Consider the following 14,395-nt stretch of genomic DNA (forward strand, 5'->3'; position numbering starts at 1 on the left):
GAGAAAGTTCACAATCAAAGTTGTTCATGTTCCCCGCATTAATGCAACTGACACCTCTCACCCCAACGGTTTCAGAGAGTGAGAGAGAGAGAGAGAGAGAGAGACTCTACCCGCCCCACCCTACACCCCGCCCCCCCCCACCCAACCCCCAGAACAACGTGCAAGTAGAAATAAATTGGTTTAATTATCGAGGAGTGGAGATAGTCCAGTTCCTGGGGATGAGACAAACATCATCGCCCGGGGACAAAATGACAAGCAGAAGTTCTGGAAACGCTTTGCTGCTTGCAATTCTTGGAGCAATGTGGAATGTACTTCACACTGAGCAACTTTCAGCTGGCTCAGAGTCTCCAATGTACATTGCTGTGTTTGCCGCCAGCTCAGAGAGAGAGAACAATAGGAAGGACGTAGGAGTGAATAACGATCCGCGTGAGAGGGCGAATAGCTGCTCATGGAGACTGTTAGTGGCTAACAATACGTAGTGTGTCATAGCAGACGAGGGATAACAAGGAGTCGTTTGTGTGGTAGGGGTCAAGGACATGGGGGAGTTCAGGCCCTAAAGTTATGGAACTCGATATTGAAGACCGGAGGGCTGTAAGGTCTCCAAGTGGAAAATGAGTTGTTGTTCTTTCATCTGGAGCTAGAACACTGCTGCAAGCCTGAGACAGAGATGTTGGTCAGGGAACAGGGTGATGTGTTAAAGTGGCAGACAACCGCCAGGTCAGGGCCTTTTTCCTGCGGGCAGAACGGGATGTTCAGCGAAGCAGTCACCCAGTTTATGCTTCATGCTACATTGGGGAAACGACACTGTGAGTAGCGAATGCAGTGGACTAGGTTGTGGCAAAAGTGCTGCTTCACCTGGCAGGTATGTTTGAGCCCTTGGATATTCAGGAGGGAGCAGGTAAATGGGCAGGTGTTACACATTCGGCGGTTGCAGGCGAAAGCGACTTGGCACTATGGGAGGTGGGTGTGGGGTGTTGCGAGTGAAGGAAGAGTGGACCCGAAGTGTAACCCCTGGCACAACGGGTGCGTGTTGGGACCATAACCCACTCTCTCCTATTCACTCAATGTCGTCTTTAGCAGCTTTCCCGTATAACTGCGCTCTGTTCTGCACCTCGCCTTCTCATCTGCTTCCGGAAAAAAGCTTGGACATAAATATTTCACAGTGATATACTGGCCCAATGTGCACAGTCGAGTTGATACACTCGTGGAGATCTGCGTGGTCTTCTCCTGTTCTCTGTATCCCATGGTGAGGAGGGTAATGCTTGTCACTGGCCGCTCGGGTGTCATAGAAGAGTTTCAAAACAAAATGGTTGAATTATCTGCCAGTGGAGAGAGCCCGGTTCCTGGGGACGTGACAAACAGCAGCAGGGAGACTGAATGAGAAGCAGCTGTTCGAGAAACTCTTTGCCGCTAGCAATTCTTAGAGCAATCTCAAATGTATTTCATAGTGAGCACGTCTCAGGTCACTCAAGCGGTGTGGGGCATTCATCGCGCGCCGGCTCGCTGGCTCGTTGGTCTAGGCGTATGATTCTCGCTTTGGGTGCCGTACTGTGATGAGTTGCGAGAGGTCCCGGGTTCAAATCCCGGACGAGCCCGAGGTTTTTCTAAAACTTGACTTGTGCAAAACTGCCTGATTAATTTTCTCAAAAAGCACCTTGGTGAAACGAGGTTGGGCTGTCTGGAGTACGGACAAGGCAGAAAACAGGGAAGTGAAATGGTTGGATGTAGTGTCGAACAGGTTGACGTGAGCTGTGCGGTGTTTGGGGAATGTCAGCAATGAAGGTAGATTGGAAAATTGGGACAGCTCTCCTCGGAGAACCGAAGTTTTCCAAGTCATGAGGGACCTAGAAACAGGAAATAATGTTGTGAAAATGTTCCCACACCTGAAAGGTCCACAACGATTCGGCAGAATTTTAAGGTCACCAGGAAAACAAGTAAAAGTGACAGGAGGAAGAACGTTTTCGTACAGGGAGTGGTTAGTGTCAGTAAGTCCCTGTCGGACATTGACAAAGAGGAAGATTCAATGAACACAAAAGGGAATTCGGTGGTCACGTTCAGATGTGCAGATTTACGCTGAGAATGAAACGAATAGACACACGTTGACTTAAGTATAGAACCAGCAGAGCGAAGGTGGGCCGCATGGCCTCCGTCTGCGCTGCGACACATGTTGTGATTCAGTGTGAAATCACATCACAGTTCGACCAACAGAATGTGGGAATTTAGTAAAAACGTTTCTATTTACACAGCCTCCGTACGTCTGCGAAACAGCATATCACACGACAGCAGCGGAGGTCTTTGACATCAGTCTCGAACGTGCGAGCCGCGTGCCAGATGAAAAGCTGAATCGCTCTGTGGACAGGGCTCAGAGCGTGGCAGCAGAGTGGCGCAGCGGGAGCGTGCTGGGCCCATAACCCAGAGGTCGATGGATCGAAACCATCCTCTGCTATTATTCAATGTCACCTCGAGCTGATTTCCTTTGGATCGGTGCTCTCTTCTGCCAGCTGCATACCCGAATGGCATGTAGCATATCGATGCACTCGCCAAATCCACTCCATGCAAGGTGCGTGGTTTTAGAGGTCTCAGTGGCATTCTGTTGTTCGGCGGTTTTTATTCTGAACTGGATCGCAAAACCAGTTCTCTGCGATGCCAATCAGCTGGTCAAGTTGAAACAAATGTCTTGCGGTTTCGTCCATTCCCTGCAGTAATTCGCTACCCTGGTTCAGACGTGAATGACAAGCATGTCAAAAACCTCATCACGACTCAGACACAGTTCCCCACGATTAGGACGGATCCCACCGATTGTGAATAACCTCAGAGAGAGAGAGAGACAGGCAATCGGCGTGGATTCGATGGGTTGAACGGCTTGTGTCTACGCGAGAATGGTGCTACGTGTTTATGGCGTCCCACTGCCTGTCTCTGGGACAGAGAGGCTGAGGGAGCAAAACTGGTTCATTTTTAACCGTCCCTTCCGTGTTGGACTGCCTGCAGTCCCTCAGCTCAGGGCCGTGGGGAGGACTCTCAGTGAGTGAAGGTTTCACTCGGAGTCTCTTCATCTGGGACACTTGGGGCTCAGATGTTAACTGCTGCGCGGTAGCAACAAAGAAAGCGATGCCCACTTTGCAATAGACTTTCCGTAAGATTGCTGCGTGAAGACGATTTCTGAACACCAAGAAGGCTGCACAACAATGTGAATTTACCTGGGCGAAGAGTCCTCGGTGTCCATTTCTCTCTGTCCTGCCAGCACAGCATCTTTCTATCGCTCCGATAACAGACCTTTGGAGAAAGTTCACAATCAAAGTTGTTCATGTTCCCCGCATTAATGCAACTGACACCTCTCACCCCAACGGTTTCAGAGAGTGAGAGAGAGAGAGAGAGGAGAGAGACTCTACCCGCCCCACCCTACACCCGCCCCCCCCACCCCCAGAACAACGTGCAAGTAGAAATAAATTGGTTTAATTATCGAGGAGTGGAGATAGTCCAGTTCCTGGGGATGAGACAAACATCATCGCCCGGGGACAAAATGACAAGCAGAAGTTCTGGAAACGCTTTGCTGCTTGCAATTCTTGGAGCAATGTGGAATGTACTTCACACTGAGCAACTTTCAGCTGGCTCAGAGTCTCCAATGTACATTGCTGTGTTTGCCGCCAGCTCAGAGAGAGAGAACAATAGGAAGGACGTAGGAGTGAATAACGATCCGCGTGAGAGGGCGAATAGCTGCTCATGGAGACTGTTAGTGGCTAACAATACGTAGTGTGTCATAGCAGACGAGGTGATAACAAGGAGTCGTTTGTGTGGTAGGGGTCAAGGACATGGGGGAGTTCAGGCCCTAAAGTTATGGAACTCGATATTGAAGACCGGAGGGCTGTAAGGTCTCCAAGTGGAAAATGAGTTGTTGTTCTTTCATCTGGAGCTAGAACACTGCTGCAAGCCTGAGACAGAGATGTTGGTCAGGGAACAGGGTGATGTGTTAAAGTGGCAGACAACCGCCAGGTCAGGGCCTTTTTCCTGCGGGCAGAACCGGGATGTTCAGCGAAGCAGTCACCCAGTTTATGCTTCATGCTACATTGGGGAAACGACACTGTGAGTAGCGAATGCAGTGGACTAGGTTGTGGCAAAAGTGCTGCTTCACCTGGCAGGTATGTTTGAGCCCTTGGATATTCAGGAGGGAGCAGGTAAATGGGCAGGTGTTACACATTCGGCGGTTGCAGGCGAAAGCGACTTGGCACTATGGGAGGTGGGTGTGGGGTGTTGCGAGTGAAGGAAGAGTGGACCCGAAGTGTAACCCCTGGCACAACGGGTGCGTGTTGGGACCATAACCCACTCTCTCCTATTCACTCAATGTCGTCTTTAGCAGCTTTCCCGTATAACTGCGCTCTGTTCTGCACCTCGCCTTCTCATCTGCTTCCGGAAAAAAGCTTGGACATAAATATTTCACAGTGATATACTGGCCCAATGTGCACAGTCGAGTTGATACACTCGTGGAGATCTGCGTGGTCTTCTCCTGTTCTCTGTATCCCATGGTGAGGAGGGTAATGCTTGTCACTGGCCGCTCGGGTGTCATAGAAGAGTTTCAAAACAAAATGGTTGAATTATCTGCCAGTGGAGAGAGCCCGGTTCCTGGGGACGTGACAAACAGCAGCAGGGAGACTGAATGAGAAGCAGCTGTTCGAGAAACTCTTTGCCGCTAGCAATTCTTAGAGCAATCTCAAATGTATTTCATAGTGAGCACGTCTCAGGTCACTCAAGCGGTGTGGGGCAATCATCGCGCGCCGGCTCGCTGGCTCGTTGGTCTAGGCGTATGATTCTCGCTTTGGGTGCCGTACTGTGATGAGTTGCGAGAGGTCCCGGGTTCAAATCCGGACGAGCCCGAGGTTTTTCTAAAACTTGACTTGTGCAAAACTGCCTGATTAATTTTCTCAAAAAGCACCTTGGTGAAACGAGGTTGGGCTGTCTGGAGTACGGACAAGGCAGAAAACAGGGAAGTGAAATGGTTGGATGTAGTGTCGAACAGGTTGACGTGAGCTGTGCGGTGTTTGGGGAATGTCAGCAATGAAGGTAGATTGGAAAATTGGGACAGCTCTCCTCGGAGAACCGAAGTTTTCCAAGTCATGAGGGACCTAGAAACAGGAAATAATGTTGTGAAAATGTTCCCACACCTGAAAGGTCCACAACGATTCGGCAGAATTTTAAGGTCACCAGGAAAACAAGTAAAAGTGACAGGAGGAAGAACGTTTTCGTACAGGGAGTGGTTAGTGTCAGTAAGTCCCTGTCGGACATTGACAAAGAGGAAGATTCAATGAACACAAAAGGGAATTCGGTGGTCACGTTCAGATGTGCAGATTTACGCTGAGAATGAAACGAATAGACACACGTTGACTTAAGTATAGAACCAGCAGAGCGAAGGTGGGCCGCATGGCCTCCGTCTGCGCTGCGACACATGTTGTGATTCAGTGTGAAATCACATCACAGTTCGACCAACAGAATGTGGGAATTTAGTAAAAACGTTTCTATTTACACAGCCTCCGTACGTCTGCGAAACAGCATATCACACGACAGCAGCGGAGGTCTTTGACATCAGTCTCGAACGTGCGAGCCGCGTGCCAGATGAAAAGCTGAATCGCTCTGTGGACAGGGCTCAGAGCGTGGCAGCAGAGTGGCGCAGCGGGAGCGTGCTGGGCCCATAACCCAGAGGTCGATGGATCGAAACCATCCTCTGCTATTATTCAATGTCACCTCGAGCTGATTTCCTTTGGATCGGTGCTCTCTTCTGCCAGCTGCATACCCGAATGGCATGTAGCATATCGATGCACTCGCCAAATCCACTCCATGCAAGGTGCGTGGTTTTAGAGGTCTCAGTGGCATTCTGTTGTTCGGCGGTTTTTATTCTGAACTGGATCGCAAAACCAGTTCTCTGCGATGCCAATCAGCTGGTCAAGTTGAAACAAATGTCTTGCGGTTTCGTCCATTCCCTGCAGTAATTCGCTACCCTGGTTCAGACGTGAATGACAAGCATGTCAAAAACCTCATCACGACTCAGACACAGTCCCCCACGATTAGGACGGATCCCACCGATTGTGAATAACCTCAGAGAGAGAGAGAGAGACAGGCAATCGGCGTGGATTCGATGGGTTGAACGGCTTGTGTCTACGCGAGAATGGTGCTACGTGTTTATGGCGTCCCACTGCCTGTCTCTGGGACAGAGAGGCTGAGGGAGCAAAACTGGTTCATTTTTAACCGTCCCTTCCGTGTTGGACTGCCTGCAGTCCCTCAGCTCAGGGCCGTGGGGAGGACTCTCAGTGAGTGAAGGTTTCACTCGGAGTCTCTTCATCTGGGACACTTGGGGCTCAGATGTTAACTGCTGCGCGGTAGCAACAAAGAAAGCGATGCCCACTTTGCAATAGACTTTCCGTAAGATTGCTGCGTGAAGACGATTTCTGAACACCAAGAAGGCTGCACAACAATGTGAATTTACCTGGGCGAAGAGTCCTCGGTGTCCATTTCTCTCTGTCCTGCCAGCACAGCATCTTTCTATCGCTCCGATAACAGACCTTTGGAGAAAGTTCACAATCAAAGTTGTTCATGTTCCCCGCATTAATGCAACTGACACCTCTCACCCCAACGGTTTCAGAGAGTGAGAGAGAGAGAGAGAGAGAGAGAGACTCTACCCGCCCCCACCCTACACCCCGCCCCCCCCCCCCAACCCCAGAACAACGTGCAAGTAGAAATAAATTGGTTTAATTATCGAGGAGTGGAGATAGTCCAGTTCCTGGGGATGAGACAAACATCATCGCCCGGGGACAAAATGACAAGCAGAAGTTCTGGAAACGCTTTGCTGCTTGCAATTCTTGGAGCAATGTGGAATGTACTTCACACTGAGCAACTTTCAGCTGGCTCAGAGTCTCCAATGTACATTGCTGTGTTTGCCGCCAGCTCAGAGAGAGAGAACAATAGGAAGGACGTAGGAGTGAATAACGATCCGCGTGAGAGGGCGAATAGCTGCTCATGGAGACTGTTAGTGGCTAACAATACGTAGTGTGTCATAGCAGACGAGGTGATAACAAGGAGTCGTTTGTGTGGTAGGGGTCAAGGACATGGGGGAGTTCAGGCCCTAAAGTTATGGAACTCGATATTGAAGACCGGAGGGCTGTAAGGTCTCCAAGTGGAAAATGAGTTGTTGTTCTTTCATCTGGAGCTAGAACACTGCTGCAAGCCTGAGACAGAGATGTTGGTCAGGGAACAGGGTGATGTGTTAAAGTGGCAGACAACCGCCAGGTCAGGGCCTTTTTCCTGCGGGCAGAACCGGGATGTTCAGCGAAGCAGTCACCCAGTTTATGCTTCATGCTACATTGGGGAAACGACACTGTGAGTAGCGAATGCAGTGGACTAGGTTGTGGCAAAAGTGCTGCTTCACCTGGCAGGTATGTTTGAGCCCTTGGATATTCAGGAGGGAGCAGGTAAATGGGCAGGTGTTACACATTCGGCGGTTGCAGGCGAAAGCGACTTGGCACTATGGGAGGTGGGTGTGGGGTGTTGCGAGTGAAGGAAGAGTGGACCCGAAGTGTAACCCCTGGCACAACGGGTGCGTGTTGGGACCATAAACCACTCTCTCCTATTCACTCAATGTCGTCTTTAGCAGCTTTCCCGTATAACTGCGCTCTGTTCTGCACCTCGCCTTCTCATCTGCTTCCGGAAAAAAGCTTGGACATAAATATTTCACAGTGATATACTGGCCCAATGTGCACAGTCGAGTTGATACACTCGTGGAGATCTGCGTGGTCTTCTCCTGTTCTCTGTATCCCATGGTGAGGAGGGTAATGCTTGTCACTGGCCGCTCGGGTGTCATAGAAGAGTTTCAAAACAAAATGGTTGAATTATCTGCCAGTGGAGAGAGCCCGGTTCCTGGGGACGTGACAAACAGCAGCAGGGAGACTGAATGAGAAGCAGCTGTTCGAGAAACTCTTTGCCGCTAGCAATTCTTAGAGCAATCTCAAATGTATTTCATAGTGAGCACGTCTCAGGTCACTCAAGCGGTGTGGGGCATCATCGCGCGCCGGCTCGCTGGCTCGTTGGTCTAGGCGTATGATTCTCGCTTTGGGTGCCTTACTGTGATGAGTTGCGAGAGGTCCCGGGTTCAAATCCCGGACGAGCCCGAGGTTTTTCTAAAACTTGACTTGTGCAAAACTGCCTGATTAATTTTCTCAAAAAGCACCTTGGTGAAACGAGGTTGGGCTGTCTGGAGTACGGACAAGGCAGAAAACAGGGAAGTGAAATGGTTGGATGTAGTGTCGAACAGGTTGACGTGAGCTGTGCGGTGTTTGGGGAATGTCAGCAATGAAGGTAGATTGGAAAATTGGGACAGCTCTCCTCGGAGAACCGAAGTTTTCCAAGTCATGAGGGACCTAGAAACAGGAAATAATGTTGTGAAAATGTTCCCACACCTGAAAGGTCCACAACGATTCGGCAGAATTTTAAGGTCACCAGGAAAACAAGTAAAAGTGACAGGAGGAAGAACGTTTTCGTACAGGGAGTGGTTAGTGTCAGTAAGTCCCTGTCGGACATTGACAAAGAGGAAGATTCAATGAACACAAAAGGGAATTCGGTGGTCACGTTCAGATGTGCAGATTTACGCTGAGAATGAAACGAATAGACACACGTTGACTTAAGTATAGAACCAGCAGAGCGAAGGTGGGCCGCATGGCCTCCGTCTGCGCTGCGACACATGTTGTGATTCAGTGTGAAATCACATCACAGTTCGACCAACAGAATGTGGGAATTTAGTAAAAACGTTTCTATTTACACAGCCTCCGTACGTCTGCGAAACAGCATATCACACGACAGCAGCGGAGGTCTTTGACATCAGTCTCGAACGTGCGAGCCGCGTGCCAGATGAAAAGCTGAATCGCTCTGTGGACAGGGCTCAGAGCGTGGCAGCAGAGTGGCGCAGCGGGAGCGTGCTGGGCCCATAACCCAGAGGTCGATGGATCGAAACCATCCTCTGCTATTATTCAATGTCACCTCGAGCTGATTTCCTTTGGATCGGTGCTCTCTTCTGCCAGCTGCATACCCGAATGGCATGTAGCATATCGATGCACTCGCCAAATCCACTCCATGCAAGGTGCGTGGTTTTAGAGGTCTCAGTGGCATTCTGTTGTTCGGCGGTTTTTATTCTGAACTGGATCGCAAAACCAGTTCTCTGCGATGCCAATCAGCTGGTCAAGTTGAAACAAATGTCTTGCGGTTTCGTCCATTCCCTGCAGTAATTCGCTACCCTGGTTCAGACGTGAATGACAAGCATGTCAAAAACCTCATCACGACTCAGACACAGTTCCCCCACGATTAGGACGGATCCCACCGATTGTGAATAACCTCAGAGAGAGAGAGAGAGAGACAGGCAATCGGCGTGGATTCGATGGGTTGAACGGCTTGTGTCTACGCGAGAATGGTGCTACGTGTTTATGGCGTCCCACTGCCTGTCTCTGGGACAGAGAGGCTGAGGGAGCAAAACTGGTTCATTTTTAACCGTCCCTTCCGTGTTGGACTGCCTGCAGTCCCTCAGCTCAGGGCCGTGGGGAGGACTCTCAGTGAGTGAAGGTTTCACTCGGAGTCTCTTCATCTGGGACACTTGGGGCTCAGATGTTAACTGCTGCGCGGTAGCAACAAAGAAAGCGATGCCCACTTTGCAATAGACTTTCCGTAAGATTGCTGCGTGAAGACGATTTCTGAACACCAAGAAGGCTGCACAACAATGTGAATTTACCTGGGCGAAGAGTCCTCGGTGTCCATTTCTCTCTGTCCTGCCAGCACAGCATCTTTCTATCGCTCCGATAACAGACCTTTGGAGAAAGTTCACAATCAAAGTTGTTCATGTTCCCCGCATTAATGCAACTGACACCTCTCACCCCAACGGTTTCAGAGAGTGAGAGAGAGAGAGAGAGAGAGAGACTCTACCCGCCCCCACCCTACACCCCGCCCCCCCCCAACCCCCAGAACAACGTGCAAGTAGAAATAAATTGGTTTAATTATCGAGGAGTGGAGATAGTCCAGTTCCTGGGGATGAGACAAACATCATCGCCCCGGGGACAAATGACAAGCAGAAGTTCTGGAAACGCTTTGCTGCTTGCAATTCTTGGAGCAATGTGGAATGTACTTCACACTGAGCAACTTTCAGCTGGCTCAGAGTCTCCAATGTACATTGCTGTGTTTGCCGCCAGCTCAGAGAGAGAGAACAATAGGAAGGACGTAGGAGTGAATAACGATCCGCGTGAGAGGGCGAATAGCTGCTCATGGAGACTGTTAGTGGCTAACAATACGTAGTGTGTCATAGCAGACGAGGTGATAACAAGGAGTCGTTTGTGTGGTAGGGGTCAAGGACATGGGGGAGTTCAGGCCCTAAAGTTATGGAACTCGATATTGAAGACCGGAGGGCTGTAAGGTCTCCAAGTGGAAAATGAGTTGTTGTTCTTTCATCTGGAGCTAGAACACTGCTGCAAGCCTGAGACAGAGATGTTGGTCAGGGAACAGGGTGATGTGTTAAAGTGGCAGACAACCGCCAGGTCAGGGCCTTTTTCCTGCGGGCAGAACCGGGATGTTCAGCGAAGCAGTCACCCAGTTTATGCTTCATGCTACATTGGGGAAACGACACTGTGAGTAGCGAATGCAGTGGACTAGGTTGTGGCAAAAGTGCTGCTTCACCTGGCAGGTATGTTTGAGCCCTTGGATATTCAGGAGGGAGCAGGTAAATGGGCAGGTGTTACACATTCGGCGGTTGCAGGCGAAAGCGACTTGGCACTATGGGAGGTGGGTGTGGGGTGTTGCGAGTGAGTGAAGGAGAGTGGACCCGAAGTGTAACCCCTGGCACAACGGGTGCGTGTTGGGACCATAACCCACTCTCTCCTATTCACTCAATGTCGTCTTTAGCAGCTTTCCGTATAACTGCGCTCTGTTCTGCACCTCGCCTTCTCATCTGCTTCCGGAAAAAAGCTTGGACATAAATATTTCACAGTGATATACTGGCCCAATGTGCACAGTCGAGTTGATACACTCGTGGAGATCTGCGTGGTCTTCTCCTGTTCTCTGTATCCCATGGTGAGGAGGGTAATGCTTGTCACTGGCCGCTCGGGTGTCATAGAAGAGTTTCAAAACAAAATGGTTGAATTATCTGCCAGTGGAGAGAGCCCGGTTCCTGGGGACGTGACAAACAGCAGCAGGGAGACTGAATGAGAAGCAGCTGTTCGAGAAACTCTTTGCCGCTAGCAATTCTTAGAGCAATCTCAAATGTATTTCATAGTGAGCACGTCTCAGGTCACTCAAGCGGTGTGGGGCAATCATCGCGCGCCGGCTCGCTGGCTCGTTGGTCTAGGCGTATGATTCTCGCTTTGGGTGCCTTACTGTGATGAGTTGCGAGAGGTCCCGGGTTCAAATCCCGGACGAGCCCGAGGTTTTTCTAAAACTTGACTTGTGCAAAACTGCCTGATTAATTTTCTCAAAAAGCACCTTGGTGAAACGAGGTTGGGCTGTCTGGAGTACGGACAAGGCAGAAAACAGGGAAGTGAAATGGTTGGATGTAGTGTCGAACAGGTTGACGTGAGCTGTGCGGTGTTTGGGGAATGTCAGCAATGAAGGTAGATTGGAAAATTGGGACAGCTCTCCTCGGAGAACCGAAGTTTTCCAAGTCATGAGGGACCTAGAAACAGGAAATAATGTTGTGAAAATGTTCCCACACCTGAAAGGTCCACAACGATTCGGCAGAATTTTAAGGTCACCAGGAAAACAAGTAAAAGTGACAGGAGGAAGAACGTTTTCGTACAGGGAGTGGTTAGTGTCAGTAAGTCCCTGTCGGACATTGACAAAGAGGAAGATTCAATGAACACAAAAGGGAATTCGGTGGTCACGTTCAGATGTGCAGATTTACGCTGAGAGAATGAAACGAATAGACACACGTTGACTTAAGTATAGAACCAGCAGAGCGAAGGTGGGCCGCATGGCCTCCGTCTGCGCTGCGACACATGTTGTGATTCAGTGTGAAATCACATCACAGTTCGACCAACAGAATGTGGGAATTTAGTAAAAACGTTTCTATTTACACAGCCTCCGTACGTCTGCGAAACAGCATATCACACGACAGCAGCGGAGGTCTTTGACATCAGTCTCGAACGTGCGAGCCGCGTGCCAGATGAAAAGCTGAATCGCTCTGTGGACAGGGCTCAGAGCGTGGCAGCAGAGTGGCGCAGCGGGAGCGTGCTGGGCCCATAACCCAGAGGTCGATGGATCGAAACCATCCTCTGCTATTATTCAATGTCACCTCGAGCTGATTTCCTTTGGATCGGTGCTCTCTTCTGCCAGCTGCATACCCGAATGGCATGTAGCATATCGATGCACTCGCCAAATCCACTCCATGCAAGGTGCGTGGTTTTAGAGGTCTCAGTGGCATTCTGTTGTTCGGCGGTTTTTATTCTGAACTGGATCGCAAAACCAGTTCTCTGCGATGCCAATCAGCTGGTCAAGTTGAAACAAATGTCTTGCGGTTTCGTCCATTCCCTGCAGTAATTCGCTACCCTGGTTCAGACGTGAATGACAAGCATGTCAAAAACCTCATCACGACTCAGACACAGTTCCCCCACGATTAGGACGGATCCCACCGATTGTGAATAACCTCAGAGAGAGAGAGAGACAGGCAATCGGCGTGGATTCGATGGGTTGAACGGCTTGTGTCTACGCGAGAATGGTGCTACGTGTTTATGGCGTCCCACTGCCTGTCTCTGGGACAGAGAGGCTGAGGGAGCAAAACTGGTTCATTTTTAACCGTCCCTTCCGTGTTGGACTGCCTGCAGTCCCTCAGCTCAGGGCCGTGGGGAGGACTCTCAGTGAGTGAAGGTTTCACTCGGAGTCTCTTCATCTGGGACACTTGGGGCTCAGATGTTAACTGCTGCGCGGTAGCAACAAAGAAAGCGATGCCCACTTTGCAATAGACTTTCCGTAAGATTGCTGCGTGAAGACGATTTCTGAACACCAAGAAGGCTGCACAACAATGTGAATTTACCTGGGCGAAGAGTCCTCGGTGTCCATTTCTCTCTGTCCTGCCAGCACAGCATCTTTCTATCGCTCCGATAACAGACCTTTGGAGAAAGTTCACAATCAAAGTTGTTCATGTTCCCCGCATTAATGCAACTGACACCTCTCACCCCAACGGTTTCAGAGAGTGAGAGAGAGAGAGAGAGAGAGAGAGACTCTACCCGCCCCCACCCTACACCGCCCCCCCCCCCCCCCAACCCCCAGAACAACGTGCAAGTAGAAATAAATTGGTTTAATTATCGAGGAGTGGAGATAGTCCAGTTCCTGGGGATGAGACAAACATCATCGCCCCGGGGACAAAATGACAAGCAGAAGTTCTGGAAACGCTTTGCTGCTTGCAATTCTTGGAGCAATGTGGAATGTACTTCACACTGAGCAACTTTCAGCTGGCTCAGAGTCTCCAATGTACATTGCTGTGTTTGCCGCCAGCTCAGAGAGAGAGAACAATAGGAAGGACGTAGGAGTGAATAACGATCCGCGTGAGAGGGCGAATAGCTGCTCATGGAGACTGTTAGTGGCTAACAATACGTAGTGTGTCATAGCAGACGAGGTGATAACAAGGAGTCGTTTGTGTGGTAGGGGTCAAGGACATGGGGGAGTTCAGGCCCTAAAGTTATGGAACTCGATATTGAAGACCGGAGGGCTGTAAGGTCTCCAAGTGGAAAATGAGTTGTTGTTCTTTCATCTGGAGCTAGAACACTGCTGCAAGCCTGAGACAGAGATGTTGGTCAGGGAACAGGGTGATGTGTTAAAGTGGCAGACAACCGCCAGGTCAGGGCCTTTTTCCTGCGGGCAGAACCGGGATGTTCAGCGAAGCAGTCACCCAGTTTATGCTTCATGCTACATTGGGGAAACGACACTGTGAGTAGCGAATGCAGTGGACTAGGTTGTGGCAAAAGTGCTGCTTCACCTGGCAGGTATGTTTGAGCCCTTGGATATTCAGGAGGGAGCAGGTAAATGGGCAGGTGTTACACATTCGGCGGTTGCAGGCGAAAGCGACTTGGCACTATGGGAGGTGGGTGTGGGGTGTTGCGAGTGAAGGAAGAGTGGACCCGAAGTGTAACCCTGGCACAACGGGTGCGTGTTGGGACCATAACCCACTCTCTCCTATTCACTCAATGTCGTCTTTAGCAGCTTTCCCGTATAACTGCGCTCTGTTCTGCACCTCGCCTTCTCATCTGCTTCGGAAAAAAGCTTGGACATAAATATTTCACAGTGATATACTGGCCCAATGTGCACAGTCGAGTTGATACACTCGTGGAGATCTGCGTGGTCTTCTCCTGTTCTCTGTATCCCATGGTGAGGAGGGTAATGCTTGTCACTG

General features: G+C 50.2%; 4 non-coding genes across 4 annotated transcripts; all 4 read left to right on the plus strand.

Moving 5' to 3' along the window:
- Window positions 1–2,374: 2,374 nt before the first annotated feature.
- Window positions 2,375–2,446, plus strand: trnam-cau (transfer RNA methionine (anticodon CAU)). Its single transcript has one exon. It is a non-coding gene; the product is annotated as a tRNA-Met (tRNA).
- A 3,201-nt stretch (window positions 2,447–5,647) lies between these two features.
- On the plus strand, window positions 5,648–5,719 carry trnam-cau (transfer RNA methionine (anticodon CAU)). Its single transcript has one exon. It is a non-coding gene; the product is annotated as a tRNA-Met (tRNA).
- Window positions 5,720–8,929: 3,210 nt separating this feature from the next.
- Window positions 8,930–9,001, plus strand: trnam-cau (transfer RNA methionine (anticodon CAU)). The gene has a single exon. It is a non-coding gene; the product is annotated as a tRNA-Met (tRNA).
- A 3,214-nt stretch (window positions 9,002–12,215) lies between these two features.
- On the plus strand, window positions 12,216–12,287 carry trnam-cau (transfer RNA methionine (anticodon CAU)). Its single transcript has one exon. It is a non-coding gene; the product is annotated as a tRNA-Met (tRNA).
- Window positions 12,288–14,395: the final 2,108 nt, after the last annotated feature.

The sequence above is a fragment of the Hemiscyllium ocellatum genome (genome assembly GCF_020745735.1).
Source record: "Hemiscyllium ocellatum isolate sHemOce1 chromosome 27 unlocalized genomic scaffold, sHemOce1.pat.X.cur. SUPER_27_unloc_16, whole genome shotgun sequence".
Classification (NCBI taxonomy): Eukaryota; Metazoa; Chordata; class Chondrichthyes; order Orectolobiformes; family Hemiscylliidae; genus Hemiscyllium; species Hemiscyllium ocellatum.